Source organism: Vidua chalybeata, chromosome 6 (genome assembly GCF_026979565.1).
Source record: "Vidua chalybeata isolate OUT-0048 chromosome 6, bVidCha1 merged haplotype, whole genome shotgun sequence".
Taxonomy (NCBI): Eukaryota; Metazoa; Chordata; class Aves; order Passeriformes; family Viduidae; genus Vidua; species Vidua chalybeata.
Window position 1 is genome coordinate 4,324,592 of NC_071535.1, and position 9,199 is coordinate 4,333,790.

Consider the following 9,199-nt stretch of genomic DNA (forward strand, 5'->3'; position numbering starts at 1 on the left):
GAGCCGAGCTGCCAAGTCTTGGGCTCGGTGTGAAGCTGATCTCCCTCCCAGCAAAGGTGATGGGGAAGATGGGTCAGGGCTGGCAGCAGCTCCCTGTCACCTTCCATTTGTGAATGAAGACCTAACTCTGCCGGCAGGTGCCATCTGCACCAGCTTGGACACAGCCATGGCTCCGCTCGGCCTCCAGGAAAAACGGGACAGCCAAGACAAACACTTGGTTCCAAAAGTGCTCACAGCTGACATATTGCTCATCTGAAGGCCAAGGAACCTCCTGGTCGCTGCTGACTGCTCCCAAACAGGACCAGCCCTATCTCTCCAATGCTCTTGACATCACATTTGCTTGCACAAATACATGAGAGGCTGGTCATGTGAATGTTCATGCTATGAGAATATGAGAGCAGAGAACATTTTGGAAGCTACCTGGCTACTTAAAGTCTATTAGTAATTCTGATGGTATTTTTTTAAAAAAATTAAATCATTAAGGCACAGATTTTCCATTCTCTGCCTAGTGGTTTATTTATCTTCTTGCATTTTGCAGGGAATTAAATTCTTGTCTCCATGGAGTTATCAATACTCCCACCCAGATTTTTTTTCCTGAACAGGTAATACCCACCAGAGTCTATGATTACATATATATGGTTAATTATTCTTTCCCATGTTTATTATTTGGAACTTACCAAGACAGAATTCCCCTGGAGTTTACCCTACAGTCACCAGGAGTGCAGATCCATTCTCTTCCCTTGACAAAAATATTTAGGTTAAACCATCCCACGTAATTGTGTGATACCAGCAAGCTGTGGCACCTCAGAAATCCCCTTCTTTTCTGGGCAGCTCCTGAAGAGCTTATCTAGACCTTTAGGGGATCCTGCTTGATAACCCCTCTGCAGTGAAAAATGACCATTGTTTCTGTATTTTCTCTCCTTTCTTTAAACAATTAGAAATCCCTGGCAGGGCTTTCGTCTTACACCATAATAAAGTAATTTCTTTTAAAAATTGCAATAAAACTGCTAAAAATCTTTCTGCAGTGACTGATCCTCCAGAGTCTCCAGTATATCCAAGTATCCCTGCCAGTTTGCCTGCTACAGAAAGAAGAGCTGCCAGGCTGTGGTTTCCAGAGCACCTCCTGTCTCTCCCAGCTCCACAACCACACTGATCCAGACTCATCCAACCCACACTCGATTTTTGTCTTGCCTCCAGCACTGGCCAAAGTGAACATCTAGGAGAAGTACAGGAGCAGGATGAGCATAAAGTGATGCTTCCTCTGATACTCTCTCAGACTCCAATAATTTTCCTCTTGGGAACTTCCTGAGCCAAGTACTTGCAGACAGTTGGAAACCCTCAGTTGCTGCTTCCCTCTGGTTCTCTTGAACACACATAAACAATTGTCATTCCCAATTCCACCTAATCTACAGCCTTTTGCCACCCCCCTGTATGTATATATGTACATATACCCCCTCCACATCCATAAAGGAACCAGAACTGGGGTAACCAAGAGGGATTTATGAGTTATGGATTTCCATCATGACACAACAGTGTTAAAATCTGGTGCCACATTTACCACTTTCCATTCCTCTGCTAAGCATCACCACATCCAGGAGATTTCTTGGTTACACTTCTGATGCTTATTTTTTTCTCTTTAAATGATTCAAATTCAAGCAGTTTGACATTTTCTACCCTGAACATTTCAGAGGATGCTGGAAAGCATCCAGTACTCATTTTATCACTTTACTTCTTGGCCAGATTTCAGTGTAGCCTTTTTTCTTTTGCACAGAATTAAAAGATCACACAACAGGTTAGTTTTCCATATGTTTCATTGTTTTAAATTATTAGCTTAATTTAGGCTCCTTTGGTGTTCTCCTGTCACAGACTTTGCAATCAACGTGTTTACTAGCAAGTGAAGACATCATGAATGTATGTGTGTATTAGAGGGTAAATGCAGAAATTACATTCTGAATTCACTGACACGAGCAGTCACCCCTACAACACGGTTTTGAGAGTTTAATCAAGAAACAAAAACTTGTGAGCCCAAACAAAACATCTTGACTTTCTCATTTCAATTGCTAAACACTCACCCAGGCTGCATGTGAATGAATTACCGATCCCGAAATTATGTGCATAAATTATTTGGCAAACAAGTCTGAGTAATGAACAAATGTGGGTGAATTGCTGTGTTGGGGAAGAGAAAGTGAGGCATGATTCATTCAATCACCCACTCGTTATGGCTGAGTCCCCAGGCTCAAATTAGGCAATAATCAAGGATCCTTCAGTGCAGGGGCTGGAGTGAGCTCAGCTGGGCTGTCAGCCTGCAGGCACAGGATTTGGGAGTTCTGTGTGCTGGGGCCAGTGTCTGCAGCATCCAACACTCATCCAGAGTGCTGAAGTGCCCAGCCAGTCCTGATGCAGCCACTTGGACACCCCTCATGCGTCAGGAAATTGCAATTCTTGATCTCACTGCAAAATCACACGTCTCTGAGCCAAATAATTGTCAGTCCATGGCCTAAGCCAGACTGACTGCTCTCATGTAGTGTAAGCAGGGTTCACACTGGCAGAGAGTAGGATTAGATTGGACATTTGGAAAAAATTCTTGGCTGTGAGGGTGAGAAGGCCCTGGCACGGGTTGCCAAGAGAAGCTGTGGCTGCCCCATCCCTGGCAGTGTTCCAGGCCAGGTTGGAGGAGGTTTGGAGCACCCTGGGATAGTGGAAGGTGTCCCTGCCCATGGCAGGGGATTGGAACTGGATGGGCTTTAAGGTCCCTTCCAACCCAGGCCACCCTGTGGTTCACGGGTGAGAAAAGCTCACCTTGTGCCATCCCTGATTTTCAGAACTTACACTGGATACCACTAACTGAAAGTGTGGAAATGATGCCCAGACTGAATTGGATCCAAACCTGTACTCCCAGTTGTAATTGTAGGAGAGGTTTGAGTTCTCTACCTCTTGAATTAGGCTGGCTTCTGACCATTTCTTCTTTTCCACTCACACTCATTACTCCTTTGGGTTTCGAGGTTTGCATGGGATATTTGTAAACCTTGTTCTGGATGACGGATCTGACAAACTTGTGCCCAGTGTGACCAATATCCAAGAGCTGCTGCCCATCCAAGCATGCCCTCAGCCCCACCTCCTGCCCTCTGAGCTAACAAAACACACGAAGTTCAGCTTCCCAACCTCCCAGCTGTCCTTTGCCCTCACCAGGCTCGTGTTCCAGACCTCTGATGTTTTGGGCAGAAGCACTGCACTGCCTGTGCTAGATGGTCACTCTGTGCATGCACAGAGCAAAACCAATGTCCAGAGATCATCCAGGAACCAAAGATAAACAAAACATCCTCTGTCCTGAAGCTTTGTGGTTAAAACCTCACCAGTCAGACTTTTGAAAGAAAGAACAGAGTAAAAGCATCCAGAGGAAAAAGTGCCGTGTTATTTTTCTTTGCCTTTGCTGAGTATCAAAACAAGTGCAAAGGTGACATTCCTGGGGAACTTTTATTCCAGCCATCCCTCATCCACTCCTGATTTCCAGAGTATCAGTAGCAGGTGGTGAAGAAGACACTGCCAAGGCTCACTTGGAGGATATTTTTGAAAGCATTTAAAAAAATCCCTTGAACTATTCTGAGCACTGCAGGCAGCTCTTTTCTGCCTCAGAAGGGAGTGTGGAAACTTGGGTTTCCTCCCCAAAAGCAAAATACCTCTGCTTATCTCTGGCCCTGCATGGGCCAACTGAGCCTCAGCGTAGAATAGTCATTCCGAGCTGGATTCCTCCCCTGGGGAAACCAGAGCTGAGTTATTGTTCAGTGGCATCAGCAATTGATTCAGTGTGAATGGGAGAACAAAAAATCCAGGCAAAACTATGAGATCCCAGCCAGCAATACACTTAAACCCACATCTAAGCTTAAGGTCATGAACCATGTAAATGTAAAATATCCCATGTAAAATATCAGGACTGGATGTACTGGCCTTAAGTGCATAAAAATGGGTTTATGCATGCACAGTAATAAATTTTAGCAAGGATGGTGCTTTCAGTTGCCTAATTCCCTGCAGCACTTTGGACTTTCTGTTTCTAGTTATCTCAAATATCTATGCCACGGTGAAGGGAGAGTGAGAGGCCCAGCACTGGTGCAGTGTGGTGTGGAGCAAACAGGAATTTCACTTCCCAGGCCAGCTATTTTCCCTCTGCTCCCTAATGGAATCCTGTCGAAAGGGGAATTTTTCATAGAAGAGAAGAAAGCAACACTTTTGTACACCATTTTATGCTGGAACACTGATTAATACTCAGGTAATGTAACTTTTACTAAATTAGATTGGCAGTCACAAAGTGCTTTGCTAATTCTGTTCTCAGTGCTCTGCCAGTGACATTAATGTGAGTGATATGGCCTGAGCTTCCTGTTGCACCCGTGATTCTGTGGTGTAAAATCCACTTCAGACAATCAAAGATTATTATATGGCTGGAGTTTTAATAGAAGCAGAGTACAAAAAGACCTCAAGAACCTTGTCCACTCTGTTCCTGTGTAACAGGGCAGGGATGAGCTGAGTGATTTTTGAGAGGTTTCCATGATAACCTCTCTAGGAGTTTATTACAGGACGTCACTGTTCATACAGATCACATTTTTCAGAATTCTCCTGGTCAGTGCACATCTCTTACACCTTTCTGGTGAATCTCTGAAACACTTTGCACTCAGCTCTTTATAACTCCATATTTACAACATTTCCTTGTCTTGTTTATGTCTTTCCCAACAAAAATCTAACTAATATCAAGACTCACAACTCTGTCCCATAGCCTGTTATTCTGCCATGGAAGGAAATGAGGTTGATTTGACATGATTTGTTCTTGACAAATCCATGTTGACTCCCCCTAATCTCCTTGTCCTCTCTTACATGCTTAAAAATTGTTTGATTATTTGTTCCAGGATTTCTCAGGAAATTGAAGGTAAACTGATGCGTCTATAATTCCCTAACTCCTTTCAACCCTACCCTTTTTTACTAAATTTCCATCCTCACCTTCAGTTTTTTAAGGTACTTACTCATAAAATATTTCATACCTTAGAGAATTTATCAGCAAATCAGGAACTAGCAGAGGACATTCTAAAAAGATGATCATATTTTAATGACCTAAATTGCTACATGGTATTTTAATCAGCTTTAGGCAGATTATTATTGGGGTTTGGATTTGGTTTGCTTTCTTTCCAAAACACTACAGTTTTGGTCTGTCTCTATTGTACAGCTTTCAGCAAGCTCACTTAGAGCATCACATGTTTTTTTTAATATGCTGTAACTGTTCTCCTTGACAGCTATAAAGCAAACCCAGCCAAAGTGGTCAGACTGAGCCTGACACTGTTGATGGCTGTTACTACTGAATTTCCTGCCGCTGTGCTCCTTTCACACAGTGAAGTGGGACGGGTCAGAGTGTGTGGGTGAGCAGCTCATGCAAGGAGATCAACATATTGCCTTGCCCAAGTGCAAATCCCTCCTTGTGCAACGCTGGGAGCAGGGAACAATGATGGATGAGAAAGCCAGACATGCCCAAATCTCACAGCACCATCCCTGCTGTGCCAGGGCTGCTCCCAGTGCAGCTGGGTCCAGCTGAGATCAGCTGCCAGCATCAGCTTTGCAGCCATACACTGAGCTTTCCTGGAAGTCACACTTGCACCTTCCCCCAAACTCTTCCTTCTTTCCCTGTTCTCAATCAAGGTTTGGGAAAAGGAGAGCTGTCTCCAGCTATCCACAGTGCAGTGCATCATTTGAAATTAATCATTGCCCATCAGCTTCTCAGGCCAAATGCCGGGCACAGTGGAGTCAATCCTCTTCCATGAAATCATCTCTGGAGCAGCATCTCTGCTCTTAAGTGCATTTTCACTGGGTTTCTAAGCACATATCAAACCTGGGCTCAACAGAAAGATATTTTCCCTGCTCTTTGCGTTGTTTTTCCAGTACTACTGAAGGGCACTGTGTCCTCAGGAGACAGGGAGAAGTAAAAGTAGTCTTGGCAGGGTAGCAGACAGAAGGAAGCTTCCTGAAAAGCTTAAGAGCACCTTATCAGAAGGAGAATGGGGTTATGGACACACCTTTTCCTCCTGCTGAGTCATGATTTCTTTCTGCCACTGACAGTAGACAGTGAAAAAGCAGCCAGCTCCCAGTCAGTGATCAAAGACTCACATGATTTCACTTATAGGATGAAAAAAGAGGTAAGACCAAGAAATGAAATAAATATTGTCATGACTGACTCATCCTTCACACATCTCTGGTTTGTGTTCCTTTTTTTTAACCTGTCAAACCTCTCTCACTGTCGTTTCACACTTGGTTTCAACACAGCTGCAGAGGTGGAGATGGCAATTCTCCTGCTTATTGATCTTGACATGACAAATCCTTGTCTCACACGGAGGAAAATGTTACTGCTGTCAAAAGAGATGCAGGCGGTGACTTTTGTATCTTCCTCTGGTAAAATAAACTTGGATTATGGCACGGGGTCAGTGCTGTGGGAATTGCAGATGCTGGAGTGCTGTACAACACTCCCCTCTTGTGATTTCTCTCGTTACAACACTTCCCAAACCGCAGCCTTTCCCCATTAACCTCTTTTACATGGCAGATTCCCTCCCTGAGCACCTCCCTGCCCTCAAACAGCCACTTTCCTCAGTGGGAACTGAACATCACTATTTGAAGCATACACATTTTGGTTTTCCTGATTTCCTCCTTCCCTGTGCCTGTAACCCTGTGTTGCTTTTTATATGATTCTCTGTTTGCTGCTTCAGAAACTTGGACAGACCTGGTATTCCCACCTCTGCCAGCACACGTTGCATTTCCTCTCTAAATGTGGAGTTCAGTGCAGAGATTTCAGACCTGCAGGTATCTTTGTTATTCCCTTGTATTTATTGGAGCTGCAGAGGACCAGAGCCAGGCTGCTTCAGTGGAATGACAGCATCTTTGCCCACACAGTGCCTGTCTCTAAATTTTGAAAGCATCACAAAAAAGGAATCAGCACATTCCTGCTCACCATGGCGAGGTGTGGGCTTGCTCTCAGGAAATGGCAGAGTTGGACTCTGCTCCAGAAGGGAAGGGAAGCTGGGGACTGAGCATGGCAGCGAGGTGGGCTGGGTAGAACAGGTGAGGACACCAGGGTGGCCTGGCTGTCACAGGCACAGCCCAACACACCTGAGCAAAGCAAGCAGAGACACCTTGGTGACAGTGACCAGCTGAGCCCAGATGGCCCAACAAGTCCATGGGGAGCACAGGGTGAAGCAGGAATGTCATGCTGGACCTATCTTTATGCCTCAGGTTTTAGCTTTTCTATTTTTCACATTCTGTGCTGCTTTAGTGTGTAATTCTGAGCTTCACATTAGGGGATGGTGAGCTCTCTGCACAGAGCAGGGAGACAAAACAATTCCTGCTCTAGCTGGGCACCAAGGAGAAATGATCCAAATCTCAGGCCCAAGAGCACAAACAACATGGGCTGGAGAGAGAAAAACAAGAAGGATGGGACTGCATGGGCTGGAGCTGGAATTGGACAATGAACTCCAATATGCCAATGGAGCAGAACTTACAAAAGTGAGAGACCCCGTGAGCGGTCGTGCATTTTGGGACCATTTTGGTTCATCTTGGGTGCAGCCCTGGCTGGGCTCTTGTGCTGCCCAAGGAGGATCCATTGAGGCCTCCTAATAAATCCCTACTTTATTCTTTAGCTCTGTCCAGTCTCTGCTCTAGGTCAGCCTTCACAAGGCATCAATCTCAAAGCTGACCTTGACCCCAGATGGGCAAACCCCAGGATGGGGAACACCCTCAGGGCCATAGCACTGACAAGTCCCACAAAAAAACTGTTATTTGCCCATGTGAAAAAGCAGATTCCAAAATATATAATTTATTTTTGATCTGGACAGGTGGAAAGGAAAAATAGAGTTAACTACTGCTTTGCTGGTGTCCTCAGAGCTCAAGTAATGCAGTCACCATTAGGAGTAACTTTTTAAAAGAATATTTGTTAATAAGTGAAGAACAACAGAGAACTTTTCAGTTCTACTTCCGTGTCACACATTCATATCAAATTACTTTTCCTTCTTTGAGAAAAAAAAAACTTCTTTATTAAGCACTGACCTTCTCCTATATTTTATTGCCCAGACTAAGTACAGCTCAATATTTTGTCCCCGGTCTCCTTATTTCTGGTGCAGCTGGGATGTCACCTTGTTACCACAGGGAACAAAGGCAAGTTTAGATGTCCATTTTCTACTATAATAATACCTTGAGAGCAACTGTGAAACGAAATCAAAGTGTAGGTACTTGCCTTGAGCATTGAAGAGAAGAGGAAGGCCACCAGCAGCTCCCTTTCTTCACACAGATATTGGAACTAAGTTTCCAAATTTTGCTAAGTTGCTGTTTTCTTAACAAATTAACCATGGATACCTGCATGGTCACAGAGTTACTGAACAAAGAATGACAAACAGCAAGGCCTGTGCCTGAGCCCCATCCCTGCCTCAGAACATGTGGTTTGTGATGGGCAGTGTGCTCACAGCTGAGGGATGTTCAAAAAGCAGTGAGAGGAAAACTAAGGAGCAAAATGTACCTCAAATTAGGGGGAAGAATAAAAAGGCATGGGTTCTGGCTGAGAACATGCATTTTCAAAGCAGCTGTTTTCATAACAGAGAGGAGAATTAAGACAGCCTTAAGCATAGTAGGAACTTAGACTGAGCATATCTCAGCAGTAGCCACAGAATCATAGAACCATGGAATGGTTTGGGTTGGAAGGGGCCCTAAAGATCTTTTTATTCCAACCCCCCATGCCATGGACAGGAACACCTTCCAGCCGACCAGGCTTTCATGATCATTTAGATAATCTTTACCCTTTCTAACAATGTTTCCTGGCCTGGATTTTCTTCTTCACACAGACATCACCCTAACACGTGGCTCGGACTCTCCCAATCCCATAGCAGCTACATGGCAAGTGAGAGCAGAATTTGGGCCAGTCCTGCGCTGACATTTGTTTGCTCTTTCTGTTTAAACTTCCCCAGGCCAGTGAACTTGTGCCAGAGCAACTCCATCGGGCCCACAAGGGTCCTTTGGTGCCTGATAACACAGACACAAAAATAAAAAGGAAACCTTTGAGCACAGTTTTGTATGTGAACACCTCTGTGGAGCACAGAGAAGTGTTTAAAAACAGATCTGCAGAGCACGAAGCCAACATGGAGAGAGATAAGATGAATTAACCTTTCTGAATCATAGAATAATCACA